This window comes from Lytechinus variegatus, chromosome 3 (genome assembly GCF_018143015.1).
Source record: "Lytechinus variegatus isolate NC3 chromosome 3, Lvar_3.0, whole genome shotgun sequence".
NCBI lineage: Eukaryota > Metazoa > Echinodermata > Echinoidea > Temnopleuroida > Toxopneustidae > Lytechinus > Lytechinus variegatus.
The window spans coordinates 66,493,839-66,516,464 of record NC_054742.1 but is presented as its reverse complement, the minus strand read 5'-3'; positions in this window follow the sequence as shown (position 1 = coordinate 66,516,464).

The window sequence follows — 22,626 nt, the reverse complement described above, 5'->3', positions numbered from 1 at the left end:
GCATATGCAGGGACCAAAGGGAGAGAAATGGGTTTGACTGTGCGTTATTCTTAGTTTTAGGATTTTTGAAAGGAATCCTCCTATGTCTGCCTTGTTGTTTGTTGGGTTAATTGGCGTTCATTTAGCACAAAGAATATTTACGACAATCTACGTTCGCAATTCATTTGGTATTTTGAGTTCATAAAATGGTAAATGATTCTAGCTTTTATGTTTTGATTTTATATGTCCATTGATCCTCGTAATAATTGACATGGTTGATATAACTGCTATAATGTAAAACGCTTGCTCCTTTTTAAACTTTAACTTTATATTTTGAAGAACCTAAGGAGAGAGGAGCTTATGCTATTGAAATTTTATGAATTTCCTTTTTCGTCAAATTCTAATGTTTGTAATTTGTATCAATATGAACAGTGTCCGTTGATATGACGAATCAATAATAACTTACATGTTGTCTTCATTTTACCTCTTTGTTTACAGGACCGAACTAGAGAAAACGGGTTTGACTGTGCGTTCTAGAAATTAAAATTTATTATTCGTTTTTATTCATATAAACATATAAAGGTCGTTGATATGACTGCTCATGTATTATGCTCCCATCTTGTGATATTTTTCTCTTTTTATACAGGACCTTAAACGGAGAGAAACAGGTTTGATTGTCCATTTTAGTTTGAAAAGAGTTCCAATGTCTGGTCGCTGGTATGACTAATCATGTATTATGCTCCCATCTTGTGATATTTTTCTCTTTGTATACAGGACCTAAACGGAGAGAAACAGGTTTGATTGTCCATTTTAGTTTGAAAAAGAGTTCCTATGTCTAGATTTTTATTTTATACACCTATGCTGTTATCATGGTAATAAATGAAATTATTGATTATAACTTCATGTATGACACTCGCTCTCTTTTACAGGACCTAAACGGAAAGAAACAGGTTTGATTGTCAATTTTATAGTTTAAGAATTTTAAAAAAAAGTTCCTATGTGTCTAGGTTTTCCGTTTTGATTCTATACACCCAGTTATCATTGAAATGAATGATAATGATTGATGTAATTGTTCATGTATGACACTCGCTCTCTCTCTCTTTAATTTTACCTTTTTATTTGAAGGGCCTGATGAGAGGTGAGCGTATTTGGCTATACTTTTGATGTTAAATGAATTTTCTTTGTCGTCAAATTAGAATCTGATCTTTGCGCTATTGTTTTTTTTTATATGAACATACTGGTCTTTCATATGATTAATCACGTCGGCCTGCTTTTAACCTTTTTTTTCTATACAGGACCTAAAGGGAGAGAAACACGGTTTAGTTGTGCGTTGTAATTGTTGGTGTTTGTCTGCTATACATGTTTGATGTAGGCCTGATGTGTTATCTTTTTAATGTATGTTATACATGTATGCTATGTTGTGAAGGTTTGATGTATGTTTGATGTATTTTATACATGTTTTATGTATTGCGTATTCATTATCATCTTTTATTTCTCTTATACTAACCCAAATTACCATTTGTATTTTTTTTTTATTTCTACTAACACGGGGTCGTGCTGCTACCTTCTCGTGGTGACTCTGTTATGTGTAAGGGCGTCACTGCTGCTTGGTGAAAGTGGGTCTGTTATGCCGAAACTTTGCCAAAACGCACGAAGAGATTTAATTTCAAAAGGAGCTAAATGCACTTTTTTTAACCAAAAATAGATTTTTAAAGATCAATATGTATTGATCGAAATGCCAAAGTGTTACCCGAAATAAATTTTTATCAAAAATGAGCTGAATCCAACATAGTTGTATAAAAAAGCAGCAGAATCCCCTATTATTTTAATGATTTGTCAACCATATTACCTAAAGTTATGCATACAGATTATTACATGTAGGGGCTACCAGTCTACGTCACAGTTTTTACTATTGATATGTATATTTCATAATATAGCTTCATTTTTATTAAGACATCTAAAAAAATCACTATAAGAATTATTTTTGCCCTAATTCACGCTGGACTTCCATTGACAAATGTGTTTAAATCTGCAGAAAGAGACATTCATCTCGGGTTATTGAAAGAGGTTAATTCATATAATTTAGTTATACAGATCTTTAAAAAATGTAATAAATAATTATTGCTGGATTAAAAAAAAAGATCAGGTAGTATGATGATAATCCTACCTTAATATGCATCAAACATTAAATTAACAGTGAACAAAGGAAAGCGGTAAATTGAATAATTCACTAAATAAAAACCTTTTAAATGTGAATTTAGCTCCTTTTGTAAATTATTTTGAACAATTTTTTTTCACAGGTTTTATATTTCAAAACGTCTGTTATAGTACTGTATGAAAGACCCGACATTCTGTGCTAACAGGTGATATGCAGATGTAAATTGATGTTACATTGTAACTTGATTGGTAACGCCCTCGCACAACTAAAGCAGTAATTGATATGATTTTCAAATCCATTCTGATTATCTTCTATCATATCTCAACACTATTATCTATATTGTTATCTATATTTTATCATTCTACAGAGGGCACACAAAAGAGATCATTACGGGAACTCGACGACAAAGGTATATCGAAAGTTTGCAAGGTTTCAAACAGTGCTTAGCAGAATAAATGATAAAATAAAATGAATACTTCAATTGTATTCATAAGATCCCCACCAACATTGATGTGTTTTGTCTTAATCGAATAAGAGGAACACCAAAACTCTATCTTGGTACAATCACACCCGGTGAAAACGGCGAAGTTGTACCCCCTCCCTGTCTCTTCTCGACAGCAGTAAAGATGGTAACCATGGTAATGTTTTTATATTATGATATTAACATAGGGGGCAAACATGGTTGTCAATCGATGTTCATATGTTGGAAATGACTGACACAAATTAAATTTTGTTTCTGTGAAAGATTTGTTTTAATTTAGGCAGGGGGATCAATGGCGTATAGGGAAAATTTTATTTCAAATAAAAAAGTTGCGAGCGACGGAAAATTTGACCTTTTTAAAATATATATTTTTTGATACATTTTAATAATGTCTCAAGAAAAATATCACGACAGAGGAAAGAGAAAAACGGTAAAATAAGATTTATTTTCAAAATATGTCAAAATCTATTACATTTCACCTTTTCTTTTCTTTTTTCTTGAAACTATGGGGGGTCAAAATAGTTACGAATGACATTGTGCAGGATTTATTTCTCTTGAGTTAAATCATCCCTTTGTATAGCTGACTGATCACCTGAGAACATGTTCCAGTCTTGCGTAAAGTCGTTCGTAAGTTTACGAAAAGATTTATAAAACACACACCTGGGGTCCGTTGCAGAAAGATTTGCGTTTAAACCATAGAGATATATACTTAATAACGCTTAGTATACATCTCTATGGTTTAAACGCAAGTCAAAATCAATCACATGTCCCAAATGCGCGCTGTTGATTGGTTGAAAATAAAGTTGCGCATGATTTTTAGATTTGCGATTGATTGCAACTCTTTCTGCAACGGGCCCCTGGGGGCCGTTTCATAAAGCTGTTCGGAAGTTAAGAGCGACCTTAAGAACGACTGGTGATCCTTTCTTACGCGCTCAACCATCGCCAATGAATATACCATTTACCACAAGAAAGGATCACCAGTCGTTCTTAAAGTCGCTCTTAACTTAAGAACAGCTTTATGAAACACCCACCTGGTGCCTAATCCCCTGGTAACTTCTTTGACATGATGATTGTGAAGTTACGGGGTTTTTTTTTCCGTTTCTGTATATACATTTATAATTACTTGCAAAGAGTGGTTTCTTATCTTTCCTTTTCTCACAACCATAGAAAATTTTACAGATCATGAATGAACTTCAAAATTGTTTTCATCAGAAATCTGAAAGAAGCATGCATTTACCCTGATTAGTTTGGAAATATTGAATTATTTTAGTTCCTTTTTGTTGCGATGTTATTTGAAATTCTTCCATTGATTACATAAGATTATAATTTCAGAATTTCGACGCATTTTTGCTTGTTATAATCTTCCAAGCGCTAGTGCTGCATTATGTGTGGGGGGATGGATATGAAACTGGGAAAGACTTGCGACTAATAGGGCGGCGCTGCTACCTACTTCACTATTAAACAAAAGTAAAGTTAGTAATACTAAGTGTATAAAAAAGTGAGAAATTACAAACACTCGTGATATTGTTATAAGGCCTGTTGCATCATCACGCTATGTCTTGGGAGTGTGGTTGTCGTAGTTAATGACGGCCGTACAGGGGGGCATAGCCTCCCCCCACAAAACAGTTTTGGGGGTTTCTCAACCACGGGGAAAGGATAGGATGAAAGGGAAAAGTAAAAGGTTGAAATCATACATCTTTCTGTGGATTTGTCAAAATCTTTCTACAAAATCGATTCTTTTTCAATTCAAAAGGTCAAAAATTTCCTCGTTTGCAAATCTGAAGGAATTTTGCCCCATGTATTTTTCACAATCATAATTGCCCTCAAATGCCTCAAATTCACTTGCAATAAAACTTTTTGTATTCACAACCGCGAAATTGTGTCGGGACAGTGCCGAATCTCAGCAACGACGCCATCTACGATGAACGGATAATAAAGTTTGCAGCCGTTCAAGTGAAAGCGTACCATAACAGGTAACATCATAATTGTGAAAGAAAATGATGAACATCTTCAGTTAGTTTTCAAAACACATTTTTATTGTTTGTCCGCTTTGCTCGCTCGCATTTTTCTCGAAAGAGTGAACCAACGTCCTCAAAGATTTACCCAATGCCAGGATTGAACACCGGTTTTCATAAGCATGACAAATGGGTGGGGATATAGTCTTCTTGATGAGTAAACAAAAATATAGAAAATCAATCCCACAAAACAGTTCCCCAAACAGCAAAAGAGAGCATTTTCCACTTTTTTGTCCCAAACGGAGTCTGGGTACTGATAGGTTTCCTTAGTAACTAAAATTTTTAGTTGATATCATTTTCGAGGAAGATAATTTGATATATTAGATTTTAGGGGTCCGTTGCGTTTTGAAAACGCTAAATACGGTGCCTAATTTAATATCTGTTCGAAATCTCGATATGCAAAATTGCAATATTGCAATTTTTTCCCATTTTTGTTTACTTCAGTGTGTGGTCATTTTTGTTTTTTAGTCGCCAATTCTCTCCTTAAAATAAAGACAAACAATACCTACTCCATTCGATAGATTTAAAAATAAAACTGCAACCAAGAAGGAAGAAGGAAGAAATAATTAAGTTATAAAAATTGGACATATCGTGCTCTATTCATACGTAAATTAAATTGTGACAAAATAATCCAACATTACAAAACAGTTACTTATTTTATCGAATCTTGCACACACTAATGCGAGGTAAGATTAGAGACATTATGACATGATTGTTCTTCGCTGAAAACTAGTAATTGTTCTGTTTTGTATTTAGCAAATGATGATTAATGTGAAAAAATAATGAAAGACAATGGAAAGTAGAATGCAATGTAAATTTGTATGTTTGCTCAACATCTAGGACTAGGTATTGTTAATAAATGAATTACCGTTGCTGAAATATTTTTGCACAAGAAGCAATTATGATGTTGATGATTAAGATTATTATTATTATATTCATGATGACGACGCTCACGACGATATACTGATATATACTGTAACTCGATGATATCCCTATACTATTCAATTCAGGGAAGAAAATGACGTCACCTTTATGTTGTCTTGCCACCCCCCCCCCTGAAAAGATCCTGACGCCGCTGCGGGCGCACCCCTGATAAGACAATAAGAATATAAGATCACAACCACTAGGATGATGATGACGACGACGATTATGATGATGATGATCATCATCATCATCAAGTGCATAGGCTGGGGTGCACGTGCACCCTCCCGCCGAGGCAGAGGAGTTCCAAAACTGGCAAGCAACACTAAATTTTGTACCCCTTTCTTTTGGTTTCGATTCTCCTAACTTTTGTTCCCCCTCCCCATACCACTTTAGTTCAATCTCCCCCAGGATGTGCACCTACCCATGCTCAAACGAGCCTACACCCTTGATGATATGATGATGATGGTGATGATGATGATGATGATGATGATACTAATTTTTTTTTTAATTATGTCACAGATTCTAATCAGGTGACCGTTTTATTTAATCTAAAATTTTATGTGGAATAATCCAAAATAAATAAAACTGGTTGTTTCATTATCATGATGACTTCGTGTGACCCCCGTTGTGACCGTTTAACGCATGGTTGTTATATCGAAAAGGTGACAACAGTATTACTCCTCGAAGCTGTTCAATAAAAAACAAAATGGGAACTGTTGGTCACTTCAATTCTTCTTCTTCAATTCTTATATTTCATTTCCATTCAAAACATAATACAAAGTAATATAAAACAATACAAATCAAGTACAATTTTACAGAAGGGCATTCTTACTTCGTAAAACAGACAAAAAAAAACAGTATAATATAGAGCATAAATGGAAATTGGTTAATGTTCGGTAACATTTCACAAAAGAAGTATAAATTAGGAATCTAGCCAAGGTACAAACAGTTGCCGACTTTGGTGTTTCCCCAGCTAGCCCTAGCTCCATTGTTTCCCTGTCAAATTGCCCCTTACATAATACGAGCATATCTCCAAACGACGCGAACAACGGAGCAACAGGTGGACTATAATTCACGCCTATTTATAACAGTTGATCATTATAATGAATGTACAGTTATATAATTCATCTAAACAGGTTTCATGACCGGATTTTTCCACTTTTTAAATATTTCAAATGACTAGGGGATGACGAATCTGAAATAAAAAAGATAGGATTATAAAAATCAAATGGAATAATGGAATAACCCAAATAAAAAGGGTTATTCCATTATTAAAAAGTAATGATTGAAAAAAAAATGGAATAACCCAATTATAATGGAGTAGCCCAAAGAAAAATACATGTAGAACTGAAGACATAGTAAAAAAAAACTAAATGGACTAACCCAACTGAAATAGAATCTGTAAGTAAAAATCAAATGGAATGACCCATTTATTATGGAATAACCCAAATAAGAATGGGCAAAATTAATGATTAAAAAATGGAATAACCCAATTTTAATGAAATATCCCAAAGAAAAATATATGGAGAACTGAAGTCATAGTAAAAAAAAAACTAAATGGAATAAACCAAATAAAAAGGAGCTAAAGTAATTTGATTTTTACTGACAAATTCTATTTTTAGTTGGGTTATTCCCGTTTTTGTCTCCCCTGCATAGCAGTGTGAGACAATAGGCGCCGCTTTTCCGACGGTGGCGGCGGCGGCGGCGTCAACACCAAATCTTAACCGAAGATTAAGTTTTTGAAGTGACAGCATAACTTAGAAATTATGTATACCTAGTTCATGAAACTTGGCCATAAGGTTAATCAAGTATTACTGAACACCCTATTAGAGTTTCATGTGACATGACCTAGGTCAAAGGTCATTTAGGGTCAATGAACTTAGACCATGTTGGGGGAATCAACATCAAAATCTTAACCTAAGGTTAAGTTTTTGAAATTTCATCATAACTTAGAAAATATATGGACCTAGTTCATGAAACTTGGACATAAGGTTAATCAAGTATCACTGAACATCCTGTGCGCATTTCAGGTCACATGACCAAGGTCAAAGGTCAATGAACTTTGGCCGAATTGGGGGTATCTGTTGAATTACCATCATAACTTTGAAAGTTTATGGATCTGAATCCACGTAACTTGGACATAAGAGTAATCAAGTATCACTGAACATCTTGTGCAAGTTTCAGGTCACATGATTAAAGGCAAAGGTCATTTAGGGTCAATAAAATTTAGCCAAATTAGGGGTATTTGTTGAATTACCATCATAACTTTGATAGTATATTGGTCTAGTTCATAAAACTTGGACATAAGAATAATTAAGTATCACTGAATATCCTGTGCGCATTTCAGGTCACATGACCAAGGTCAAAGGTCAATGAACTTTGACCGAATTGGGGGTATCTGTTGAATTACCATCATAACTTTGAAAGTTTATGGATCTGATTCATGAAACTTGGACATAAGTGTAATCAAGTATCACTGAACATCCTGTGCGAGTTTCAGGTCACATGATCAAGGTCAAAGGTCATGTAAGGTCAATGAACTTTGGCCATGTTGGGGGGTATTTGTTGAATTACCATCATATCTCTGTAAGTGTATTGGTCTAGTTCATAAAACGTGGACACAGAGTAACCAAGTATCACTGAACATCTTGTGCGAGTTATTGTAGTTTTCAAATTAAAGTCAGCGTTGCTGCTATATTGAATCGCGTGATGCAGGTGAGACCGCCAAAGGCATTCCACTTGTTTTTACTATGACTTTAGTTCTACATGTCTTTTTCTGTGGGCTATTCCATTATAATTGGGATATTCCATTTTTATTTTTCTAATCATTACTTTAGCCCCTTTTTTTATTTGGGTTATTCCATTTAGTTTTTTTTTTACTATGCCTTCAGTTCTCCATGTATTTTTCTTTGGGATATTTCATTAAAATTGGGTTATTCCATAATAAATGGGTCATTCCATTTGATATTTACTTACTAATTTTATTTTTAGTTCGGTTATTCAATTTAGTTTTTTTACAATGACTTCAGTTCTACATGTATTTTATGTTTGGCTATTCCATTATAATTGGGTTATTCCATTTTATTTTTTAATCATTACTTTAGTCCCTTTTTTATTTGGGTTATTCCATTGTAAATGGGTCATTCCATTTGATTTTAGATCAATAATTTTGATATATTTTTACTTGGGTTATACCATTTTACTTTTTATTATTTACTTAGGTTTATTTTTTGTATTAGGGTCATTCCATCTTAGTTGGGTTATTCAATTTTATTTTTTAGTCAAGTTAGTTTTCTTTTACGTGGGTTATTTCATTTTTTTTACGATAATAATAGTTAATTGGGTTATTCCATTTTGTGTTTTATTATAAAAAAAAATTCGTTCTTTTTTTATTTTTGCTATTCCATTTAAGTTGGGTTATTACATTTTGCAGCTATAATCCATTGTCATGATTGCAGTGTCACGATCAGTAGGCCTATATATCCACCCCCCCCTTAAAGATGGGGACTATGGAGAGAGAAAGAGAGGGAGAGAGAGTGTGAAAAAGATGTTACATCATGGATGGGAAAGAGAGAGTCGGAGAGAGTGAGTGAGTGAGAGACAAGGAAAAATTGAATGGAAGTGGGAGGTATAGCATTTAAGAGCTAGGGAGAAAGATCGAGAGACAGACAGACGGAGAGGGAGCTAAGAGACGACCATGAAGAGGACTTCTTTCAACCTGACTGTATTAAGTGGATTATAATTTCCTCTCATTTCCTGATCATTTAATTACGAGGTGTGACACAACGTCTTTGACTTTCTTTTCACGCAGGTGCCTATTCATTGACTGTTTCAATCATGATAATTGAATTTCTTAAAAATATATTTTAAAAGAATTCAATTTTGGTGCATTTTATAAATGATGTCAAATGAGATTGGACAATAAGTGACAATTGGGGCCTATATCAGATTCATGCAAGTTATATTTCAGTCCGACATCCATTTAGTTGTCTTGGTATTGTATTTATTGCTTTTGGAAAGACAAACGAGTAATTTAAATCAATGTATCAGTTTACCATTTTTTTTCCTAACCTTTACTGACAAGTATGGGCGCTAACAGTATTTCACAACCAAGGGATATAAGAAAATTTATTCAGAATTTCTGACACATCAATAAAAAAATTAAACACGGAAAATACTTTAATAATTCAAGTACAGTTTGAAACTTGGATCCCTTCTTTGATCAGAGGCTTAAACTGAGAATAAATGCTCTGTTAAAATACAACTTTCTCATAGTTAAATTGTTTTTTGTGCTGTTTTAGTATAAACAAGCGTACTTGAGCACGTATACAGGTGAGACATAATTGTCCTATAGCCATAAATCAATCAGTCATAATACATCTTTCTACTTTTACCGATGATACAAATATATGGATAATTATATATAACAATTACAGGAAAAGGGCGACCTTAATTCACCGTGCAGCTAGGCCAGTCCATTGTGAACCGGCACGCCCCTGACTCATCACTGAGGATATGAAAAATGATCACAGCTCACTTGGATTGCAGCTTCGGGCTCGTCATGCCAAAGAACCCTTCGTCGCTCAATTACCAGTCCTTCAACTCCCTCGATCCATTAGGGTCCGTGGCAAGTCAGAGAATTGACCTGTCGCTTTATTTTCTGATCCTACTCTTCCGTTTTTCAAGCTCCGAGGCAGCCCTGATACCATAAGCAGTTTCTAGATGTTCATCAGCTAGATGCTCGGCTCAGGTGTTTCTAAACTGTGCGGATCGAGCTTGTATATTTCTGGGAATTTACAGAGTTGGTTCGTTACAAGTGGATTCCTGGCCGGAGCTAAGCCCATTTCAATATGACTCTTGGACGAGGTTTAAAAAATAGCTGTGAGTATGCATATTAATATTTGTTTACCTAACTTGAAGTGGGAAGGTGAGCTGTGTTACAATTTTCATCCTAAAATGCCACAGTCGATCACAACGGCAAAATCGACTCCCAGTGGAGCGTTTTATGAAAGGATCGACTTGTCGGATGTTTTATCCGACAGTTACCATAGTAACAGACGGACATCTGTTCTTTTCAGCCGGTCATAAAAAGTTGTCAGATTTTAGAATTTTATCGGATGATAAATGTTGCTTTAAAACGCTCCCCAGACCGACCAAATATATTTAAGTTATATTTACGCCGTGCTGTTTCTTTTCGTACCTCTGTTGATCCAAACTACATTTTTCTCCTAAAATCCAAATAAATATACGGAAGTCCTTAACCAATAATTGGATGTTTTATACCCGGCCCTCCCATATGCATTTCTTTCTTCACTCCCCATCTTTCCTTCAGTTATGGGTGATCTATATAAGTTATTTTTAAAATGTGTGTAATAATTATACAGAACCTGATTGCCTTGACGTTTTAATCGTTATTATATAGGAGACCCTCGGTGACACGAATATGCCTAATTGTCCAATTATGAAACGTCCGCTTAAGAATTAATACCATTCCCGCCTAGTCTTACAACAGACCCTTCAGACAGGTGCATAGAAACGGGGCCAGTTTTTATAAAGCGTATTACAGATTTGCAATACTAGTTTAAAAGCTACGGAAATAATTTGATTTAATTGGCTGATAGAGTAAACTTGTTATAGAAATTGTGCATTTGTTGTTATAACAATGCTTTGTGAAACAGGGCAAAATGACTGCTCTCGAATTCTGGAGATTGAAAGTCAGTCTAAAAGATTGTGGTCAGGGACCAATCCAAATTTGTTCGAAAGTTTCAATCGTATAAGATTGAATTCTAAATCTATGAGATAGAAAATTTCAATTCAACTTTGGATATCTAAAGTTGAATTAAAATTTTCAATCTCATAAATTGAATATTGGTCCCAGATCGCAATCTATTACAATGTAAGGAATTTAGAGAGTATAGTGTGTTTGTTTATTTTTTCATTATTTTTTTACTACTTTGTGCGTGTGTGTAGAATCAGTCGCGATTTTGTTTTAACTTTCATCTAGATTTTAATTCCATAAAATAATGTAGGCCAATAGTATACCGATTTGTAGTGTTTCAAGTTTCAAGATCATTTTTTTATTTCGAAATATAATGATATGTACAGAAGTGTCAAACACACATCTAGGCCTACTTTAGGCTATTCCAATTTTGTATATTGGCGTGAAGCGGGATTTCATCCTCTTGAAAAGCTATGCTCACATGCATGGAGCGCGAAGTGTGAGTGGATTTTTTTTTTTTGGGGGGATGGGGGCTTAGCAACTTGGAACATTTTTTATTTTCTGATTCTTTCCCTCCCTTCGTTGAGATTTTTTCTTTTCTGATTATTTCTTCTGATTTTTATCCTCTTTTTTCCATCTTTTATTCATCTTATTTGTATATCCTTTCTCCGTATTTTCTTTTTGCGCCGCCCCTCGATCCGCCTTAGATCATGTATGTTTTGCATAGGCCTATACGGCAAGACATATTTATATCACATGGTGTGACATTGAAGTATCTCCCTCCAAAACATAATACATAATAAAGCTTCTTAAGCTATATTATACCCCCTGATACTATTCATATTTTCAATAATTCCCTTCCCTTTTCCTTCTCGTATACCAATTCTAGGGGGAAATGTATAATAATAATCGTCTAAAGTTTCATGTGTCTAGAAGATAATGACAATCGTGTATACATGAAAAGGACAATAATTTATATTCCTGAAAGGCTAGCTGCCTCGATCTTTTCGAAGTTTTCATATTTCAATAAAAATGAACCAATTTCATGATTGCTTCCATAAAACCAGTTGACAGCACACATGATTAGTTTCGAATATTGATTCACGGTTGTTTCAAGTAATTCAGAGTTTTATTCAGATCATGAAGCTCTCTCGCGTTTTGGGTTACCTATATAAAGTTCACGACTCGTGGATCAGATGGCTGTAACCTCATATCTAATTTCATTTTGTATTTCATTACATTCTCGATGTCAACAAGGTGATGTGTATCCCACAAGGAATGATCATATAGAATGATTTCAGTCGAATTCAAACTGGTTTAGAATTTTGTGTTGCCGTTAGGAATTGAAAGGAATGTCTGCAATGGCTGATGCACTGTTTGATAATAATGACACCTATATTGCGGTGGTAATGTCGGAATGAGCAAGGTAATGCACGCTCGTAGGTAAATGACACAAAATATTATCATTATTATTACTCATACATTAGATAATATCATAGAAAAGGTGTCTATTTACAGGAGCAAGAAATTAGAATAAATAGTAAGACTCCCTCCCACCCCCCCCAAAAAAAACCTTGATAATCCGGAAGTGATGAAAAATACAAACTTAGGATAATTTATTGACAGCAAATATTGCAGTACTTCACTTTGGTATCTATTTTTACATGTTTTAAGTCCGGTTATAAGTAGACGAAACGCATGTATAGAATCAGTTGAAAAACTTTCGCTACCTTTTATAAGATACCTCAGACAAAAAGAATGGAAAATAATCAGTAATAACCTCCATCCTTGAAAATATAATAAAAGAGAGAAGCAGGACACACCTAGAACGATGAAGTAAAATGCGTATTATTAATTCATCCAAGCTGAATCTGTGCAGCATTTGGTGCATCTCTTCTCCAAATGTATATAGAAGCTTATCTCTTTTTTTAACACAAGTGCTACTAAAAAATAATCGTTATAGTCTTATTAATCGGCATACTTAATAATACTAACGATCCACCCAATGGCGCATATTTATGGTTGCTTAGGAGGAATGCCCCCCCCCCAAAAAAAAAAATATGTTTTTTGACCTTTGACCAGGAGTGAAAATTACATAATTTATATCTGAATGTAACGTAAAAATCTATCCAAAAGTTAGATGTATATAATATATCAGGGGCGGATCCAAGATCCAAAAGGAGGACACATTATTCCTAGGAAAAATTTGACAAGCAAAAAAAGGGGGATAATCAAAACTTCAGGACATTTCTTCCACGGAAAGGTTAGACAAGCCAAAAATGGTCTTCATTTTCAGGGGGGTGCACACTACCATTTCAACGGCATTTTTACATTAAACATTTTAATTGTGCCTCTCAAAAGGGAGGGGGGGGGGGCACTGGTCGGCTTTGCCAACCCCCCCTTCCCGGATCCGCCAATGATATCATTACTAAATTTATATCATCATTATTAAAAAGGTCCAATATTTTGCTCCATCCGCCATATCAAGCCTCCTCAATTTTTTGGGCCCACTGCATCCATCAACCCCCCCCCCCCCTCCTCATCCTTGTAACCCGTTTCTCTCTTTCTTTCTGTCGCCCCTTCATTTTCTTTTCCCTTTCATCTTATTCACACTCCACATATTCCTTCCTAATTATTAACAACAACCTGACATATTCACTAAGTATTACCATGAATCCTCTTCAATCCTCTGACTAGGTTACGATCAAACGAGTATGAAAGGATTAAAACTGGGTTGACAAGCTTGACTGTGCACTCTCGTTGCTTTACACTTGCTATCATTATTTCTTGGCAGTGAAAATTTTCATTTTCAAGAGTAATATGGGAAAAGAAAATAAAGACCATGACCAGCACGAAATACAAAATATATCTGCTTTCTTCACTTTGAATTTGCTTCTATGAAAAAAAATCTTGCAATCCTGTTTCCTGCACAGCAAAGTATGACGTCATGCACACGATACATGAAGGCATTTTTTTATTTACAAATCCATCTACTATCTAGGCCCATTAGTTAATCTATTAAGGTTGTTAAGATATTCGGGGGCGAAAGTTATTCTGAGTGATGTTAGGGAACAGACCATCAAATAACGATGTCCGTTTTTCAATTGAATCTCGGGTGTAATGTTGAGTGACACGACCTCTGCGTTATACACATTATTCTGATTCTCCTTTATCTTTCTTTCTTTCATTCTCTTATATGATTTTCCTTTTCCCAAGCACCACAGCCGCTGAATAAATGAAGAAAACCCTACCATTACAAAAAAATCCTTATCATACTCTAGTCTAGCCCCACTCCCTGGACGCAAATCAAGCCATACACTGCAAATTTGAGATCATATTAATACTGTACATCTCGGGGTGTTTTACTATTCAATTGTCACTGATTAATTAATCAGTTGAATTTCATAATATTGAGTTAAACAACCCAGACCACTCTGTATGATTCCCCCCCCCCCCTCTCTCTCTCTCTATACATTTCCTTAATTCCTTTCACTTCGTCTTCCCCAAGTACCGCAGCCCATGAAGTAATGAAAAAAAACGAAACCCATCTGGATTTGGGTTTACGTTTATATACACAAGTTGCGACTTCTCTTTGATATATTTTTTTTACCTTGCATTGCGTTAAATTTTGGTTTATGTTATTTTTATAATGAATCATTTGTTTTACTGTCTTTTTGTCTATTTATATTTTGTTTATTCGTATAATATTGTAAAGTGAACTACACTAGTTTTTATGCGCTTAATAATTACCCTCTATTATTTCTCAGTCCTTATATACCCCACTCCCTCTATATAGGCGCAAGTCAAAGCCATCCACTGTGAATTTAAGATTATATGTGCAGATGTGTTTTAATAATTAATTATAATTTATCAATTAATCAATCATTATACACACCCCACTCCCTCTGGACGTAAATTTAAGCCATGCATTGAAATTATCGAAATTGTACATATCTTGGGTGCTTTACTTCTTTATTATAAAAGGATAAAAAGGGGATAAAAAAATACCTGAATGTCGTTATCTCCTAACATGGTCAAGGTTTGATCGATTAGATAATTTGATTAGCATATCACATCGGAGTCATCAAGTTACGTAACATCCACAGCCGTATATAATGTATATAATCAGTTCTCTTCACAACCATTCAGCAAATATAGTATTAACATGGTATTAAGGTAACCGGTGCCTTAAATCAAAGGTTTATACAAGTCACGAAGAAGATTCTGATTCGAGATTTAAAACGGCATAAACGCAATGTTTACGGAGAAATCTTCAGCGGCAGTAAATAAATCGTGTAACGAGATGCCCGAAAATGGTATGTTTTTTTCTTTAAGTTTATTCACATTACTCTAATTTTACTTCTTACTGAGAAATCCACTCAAGCGGGTAATTTCAAAATTTTCATTTTGTTTTCATCTGTTCCATTAATAAATGTATCTCAATGAACCTCCTCTCACTGTGAATTACAGTTTAATTTTAGTAATGTATGATTATGTAAATATGTTTTTTTTCGAATATACTGTATATTACTTTGAAATTATATCGCATTGTCAGGTGCCTTCACTCTAAAAAAATATTGGGTAAAAATGCTCCATGAGGGTAATTATTTGTCCAACCAACTTTGGGCATTTTTATTTACCCAGTGTGATGAAATTTTTGCCCATTCTAAAGTAATTGCTGCTTATTTTTTAACCATACTGGACAATATGCTCCCCGCATTGGGTAAAATACTGCCCCAAGTTGGTTGGACACATAATTACCCTCGTGATGATTAAAATTTTACCCAATATCTTTTACATTGTTGAGCATTCATTGGACTGGATATGTGCATATTAGAAATATGTTTGTTATGATATTCTTAACTGATGATATGAGCGCTATTGACAAAGTGGTAGTACGAGAAAAAGCAGGGGTAATAAAAAGTAACGCTTTGTTTTCTCAGAGCGATTATTGATATTAAAAATACAAATCAACTGAGCTTTACTATATGTTTTCAATGGTATCATTTGAAAAAAAATAGTTAAAGCTATCACATTCCGTACAAATTCATTTCAGGAAAAAATACATTAAAAGTATGACTTGAATAAATTTGTAGCTTGTAATCCTGCAAAGAAGGTCTTGTTGGTTGTTACTGCTGTTTTTGTTGATGATGATGATGGTGGTGATGATGTTGAAACAATAACATTCGTATTTCGATAGATAGTGTATCCCCCAAAATATAAAATTATTTTAATTCATTTCATGTACTTGTCACTGATTTTAAAACGTTGCATAGACTGTATATAGGCCTATTTATTTTGTAATGTTCGAGCTATCGACTTACATAATTAATGTGTGATGAAAATAATGAGTAGTTTCTAATCTTAAAATATTATGTGAAACGCATGCATGTAAGCAACCAGAAACTGAGGTTAACATAGAAAACAATGCAGATACGAAAATAATGTGTATTTCAATCAGAGCAAAGTAAATATGATTATAGAAATTATTCAAAATGATAAGAAATGATAAATCGTAAGCTTTCCATAATTATGATGCCGATTGTTGATCAGTCACTATTAAATTGTGCGAGAACGTTGTTACATAAGAACTTAACGTGATAGGGGGGAGGGTTAGAGCTCTGTAATAATTTATTTGGAAAATTTTAAGTACAAATTAGTTCTCTTATATGAGTGAATTACATCTGTCTATATTAAAACACTTGTTTGAAATTACTATCTAGTTGACAGGCTTTGGCATAGAGACCATCTTCTCTTTAATCAATGGTTAATTTTAACCAGTGTTATAAGACGAAAGAGCATTAATACGCAACGAGAAACAGGAAGAGAGCACGTGTCGTTGGATCGAATGATCTTGAATCGAAAAATGTTGATCCATCATGTGCTCATAAAATGAGATTTATATTTTCGTATGACGGTAAACTCATGAACAGGATTAATATTGAGAATTTACAATCATAAATTACTGATTTGATTAATTGCAGTCACATGTCCTAGTCATCCCTTTTCAGATTCTTAATGCGAACAACATGTTGTAATGAAGTAGGTTTTCCATGCAGTATAACGCAAGATGTTTTTGGTCGGGAGGAGCAAAATCAGTAAATATGTTCCCCCCAAAATGCACGACTAGAATCATCGAGCTTATTACAAATAAATTTTACCTTTTTGAGAGCAAATTGATATTGACGTATCTGGTGCACAATCTCGGTGTTCTTTATGGCAAAAATCTCCAATAAAAGGTAGGGCTATGCATCTGTTTATGCAGTTAATAAATTCCTGAGCCAAAGGATATATATATATATTTTTTTTGGGGGGGAGCAAGGGCCCCTTATTGTATATGTGGATTTTTCTGTTTTATAATAAGTTACAAGCGTGCGAAATGAGCTAGCGAAATATTTTGCCTTTTTTAATGAAATCTTGTGATAATGTTAGACAAATAATATAATACTTCACCCTTTTCTTTTCCTTTGAATTCATTTTTTAAAAAACCTATTATTTTATAGGTTATGGAATCTTTTTTTTTTTTGGGGGGGGGGGGGGCTTCAGTACAGCCACGTTTAGTTAGAAGCAGAGAAAGTACAAAATAGTATGTCTTCCTCTAATAAATGTTTGAAAAAAGTGTCCTTCCTTTACTGCATATATTATAACTCACAATATCATCTGTTATCAAAGATTTTTAATGATAAAAAAGCCCTCATTAAAACCACGTATATTTCCCTATTACATTCAATCAATGTCATGACCTATTTTGGGATTGAAATGACTATAATCATGCACATGTCTCTCTAATTTGAAGCGATAATCCATGTTTAAAATCAATAATCTCCCAGTTCCTATTATACACCGTTCTAAATATACTCATGATGTTGATATTTTCCATGTTATCAACGCCAGTTAGGAGCGATGTTCAACATACAAGGTTTCATCAATGTATTAATACCTCATCCGTCTGGTTTCCTCTTCGGTTTACAATATTAACACATGAATCGAAGTTATGATTTCCCTACTTTGTTGATGATTGAAGTGATCGAAAATGAATTACAAATTAACTTCAAATGTGTCAACAATGTGTTTCTGTGTCGGTATCCCATATCTTTCTTTTTGCACACTTTTAATACTTAAGTTTGTTTTGTAAAACCTTTTGGTATATTTACTTTCGCTTCTTTAATTATTGAGCTAATCTTACACTATTACCTCATTAACACAATCTTCTACCTCTCCCTTTTCTATGCAGTGTATTTATTGATATTTGTTTGTATGATTTTATGTTTTGATTCTGAGTAACTGAACATTTTGTTATATGTAACTTTGAATGAAATTTTATGCTGTGTTTATTTCGCATGAAAATACTACAGTGGATTCACCTGGATGGGGTATGGGTTAGGGCGGTCCGCGTTATTTCGTTAACTTTGCCTGATGCCTGGCAGCTCATCCAGGTGAATGCAGTGTTTTATTATTCTTGTGTTACTGTATTATTATAATTTTTTTAATTGTATTTGACTTGTTTGATATTCTGCCAAATAAAAATATTAATAATAAATCTCTCTACATATTACATGCATTTGCTTATAAGGAAAAAAAATGGCTATCAAACGTTACTCTCTTCAAAAACTTATGGAAAATGTTTCATGCCTTTGAAATATATATACCCCGATATATATCTGAAATGAACACTGAACATTTACTAATTCCAGAAAGCTACTTCGCCACTGATTTACTAAAAGAACCCCTTGACCCTCTCCTAATAATCCCTCTTCTCAACCGTTACTTATCTTGATCAAAATCGCCGGAAACTTTGAATAAAAGAATATGACCAGAAACCATTTTCTGTGACTCTTTTTGGTAATAGAAGCTGGGCAGGGCAGGATATTTAGCCGATATGTTTAATTTCTTAACGTCGGGATCTCTCTGATTCGAGCTTTAAATACAGCGAGAAGTCTTTCACTCAAAAGTAGTCAAATGTGGGTCAGTCGGAAAAGGTTTGTGAGGTCAGTTTGAATCGAATATTTTGCAAACAGAGTGGATAATTATGGACATGTGGAAATTATACGAATTATGAGAGGGATAATACTATAATCTTTGCTTGAAATATTTCACTATAAAAAATTATAAAATCAATACAAAATGCCTTACTTATATAATAAACAATATTAGGTAATAAATTAACAGAAATATGGAAGTATGTTTAGATTCTTTATTTCCATACTTTCTCACGTCATGACTGTTTCCAAATGAATTTGGAATTTTACATAGCTTGGAAAAAGAACATAATGGATATATATATTCAAAATAACAGAAGACTATTGATATCAATGTCACAAAATATCTCTCTTGAGAATAGTGATATAGATTTAATACAAATCAACTCTTCGAAGACATTTTATTCAGTGTCTTCTGGATCACATTGTAAATATCTCTTCCCAATTTGGCAACATTTTGCTTCCTTTATTGCAACGTTCTTGAAATGTTTTGTCTCTTTGAACCATAAGTATAGACATTTGAAGAAAGATAACTTGGTTCGTGGCAAATTTGCAGATTGTTAAACTAGTTTTCTTTTTCTTCTTGAATATTTCCTTGCAAATAAACAATTTAATCTTTAAAAATCATCCAATTGACTATTCTTATGGCTTTGAATCCTTAATAAATTTTTATCTTAGGTAAAATGTTTGTCTTAGTTTCAATGCCTTTCTAAAAGACCTCTTAAGAGATCTGGGCCTCGTCTTACAAAGAGTTGCGATCGATCCAATCAATCACAACTATGGAAAGCCAGCAACCTCAACATCTAACATACATGTTTCTTCAAAATATTTTCCTAGATAATGATGTATATTCATACATTCACTGTTTTCTTGATAATTCTCTATGCTTCTCTTTGTTCTCAAAGGACATTGTGCAAATTTCCTGAAGAAAAAAATTATGACAGTGATGGATTTCCATAGAGTTAAGATTGATTGAATCAATCGTAACTCTTTGTGAGACCATGGACCTATCAAGACGGGACCCTGGCCCCCGTCTTACAAAGTGTTGCGATTGATTTGATGAACCTAAACTATAGAAAGCCAGCAACGTGCACATCTGTGAAAATGCATGTAAGTTCAAAATGTTTACTAGATATGATGTATATTCATAGATTCCTTGTTTTCTTGACAATCTTGTGTGTTTGCCTTTGTTTTCAGATGACATTTTGCTAATTTACAGTAGAGAAAATTATGACACTGATGGATTTCCATAGTTACGATTGATTGGATCGATCTTAACTCTTTGTAAGGCGGGCCCAGATATGAAATAAATGTCACACCATATGATTCTGAAACATAACTAATACACATTTAAAATGATATAAACAATTAATAATACATGGTAAATCTATATTACTGTAGATAAATTGCAAAATCAGAAATACAGTGAAACTCAGTATAACAAGATTTGTAATCAATGTTCCTAACAATATATATTTTTTTACATCAATGTCTTGACATACACATTTAGATACTACTCATATTTTTGTTTGTGTGTCAAGTTTTATGTCAACCCTACTATGTACAAAAATAAAACCAAATTTCATTTTCAAAGCTCTGTAATGTGACGTAACTGTGGGTGTGTGTGGGGGGGGTCAACCTAGTGGGTCAAAAGAGGTAGAAAACTATAAGTAAAACTTCTATGGAGCATCCAAGTTCAGAAAATAGAGGGCAGTTCCTATCAAACCAAACATATCAGGAGTGTTTCTTTTAATACTGCCATCTACTATAAGTTGTGCTTAATTGCTCTGTTCTCTTGACTTGATCAATTTCATTGTGAAATGTTAAAATCCTTAAGGTCATCTAGCAACACCATACATATTAAGAAACGTGCAATGCCAGACTTGAACAATGGCCAAGATCAAAGGTGAATTTTCTGCCATCTGACATTGTTTGCTGTAAAAATTATTCAGAAAGAGGAAGTATGTGACGGCATTTTCATTCCAATGTTTTATAAAAAGAATGCTATTAAAGCAGCAACGTGTAATGACACAATGACATCTACAATTATTAATGAAGGGAGGAAGTTTCTAGCAGTCGATGACTGGAAAAGAATGACTTGGACAAACCACGTAGTCATCCTGTGTTGATTTTTCAACAGCATATTTACAGTACGTATTTTACAAGAAAATATTGCTTGTCACTTCTATCAAATCCACCTCCTAAAACAGTTAAAACATAACAAATTTCTTGCATATAACAAAGAAACTGTGATGATTTCAAAGATCTGATCATACTGAATATCTACTGGATATTCTGGAGTACACACACACACACACAAACAAGTATCAACATTTGGGGCAACAAAACCTTTTGAAATGTACCTACAGTATATCTTAATTTGGGGGTGGGGCAAATCACAATCATTCTTAATTCCTGTCTGAATCCCTGCTCTCTACCCTCAATCAAACAAAGTGCTAATTTTAGCACCGTATGAGCTTGCAAAGTGACTGCATTTTGGGCAGGTAGATTGCTAGAAACAGCAATCGGATGCTCAAAGAACATCACATACTCTGTATGAACAAAGTGCCGAAAACCAAAACCCCAAAATGCAGTCACTAATATGAACTCTTAAAAGCTCAATTTAGCACATGATTTTTTAATGGTTTACAGTATCTAAAAGATTGCAGTTACTAAACAGTAATTCACCTCAAATGGGATAATACCCTACTAGACGGATACAATGTTATGTCATTCCTATTTTACTGTCTAAAACATCTCATATTTTGAAACTAGGTTTTGTCACCCTTGCAGCAGAATATCATTAAAAAAATACTTATTACAATTGCACCTTAATGACCTCATAGGCTCCTACCACAGTCAAAATATAACTGAAAGGACAAGTCCACCCCAACAAAAAGTTGATTTGAATAAAAAGAGAAAAATCAAACAAGCATCACACGGAAAATTTCATCAAAATCGGATGTAAAATAAGAAAGTTATGACATGTTAAAGTTTTGCTTAATTTCACAAAACAGTAATATGCACATCCCATTCAGTATGCAAATGAGGAGACTGATGACATCATCCACAAATATTCTAATTTTCTCCTTGTTGTCAAGTGAAACAACAATCAATTCCTCTCTGAACATGTGGAATAAGCATTGTTTAATACTTATAAGTTTCAGTCAAGTTGGTCATTATTGTCAAATTTGTCGAAAATGAAATATATAATTTCAAACAGTAAAAACCAAAGTAATAGTGAGTGAAGGACACCTTTGGCTGTCTCATTTGCATGTCACTTAATTGTGCATATTATTGTGAAAAATAAGCGAAACTTTAAAATGTCATAACTTATTTTAAATCCAATTTTGAATAAAAATTTCAGTGTT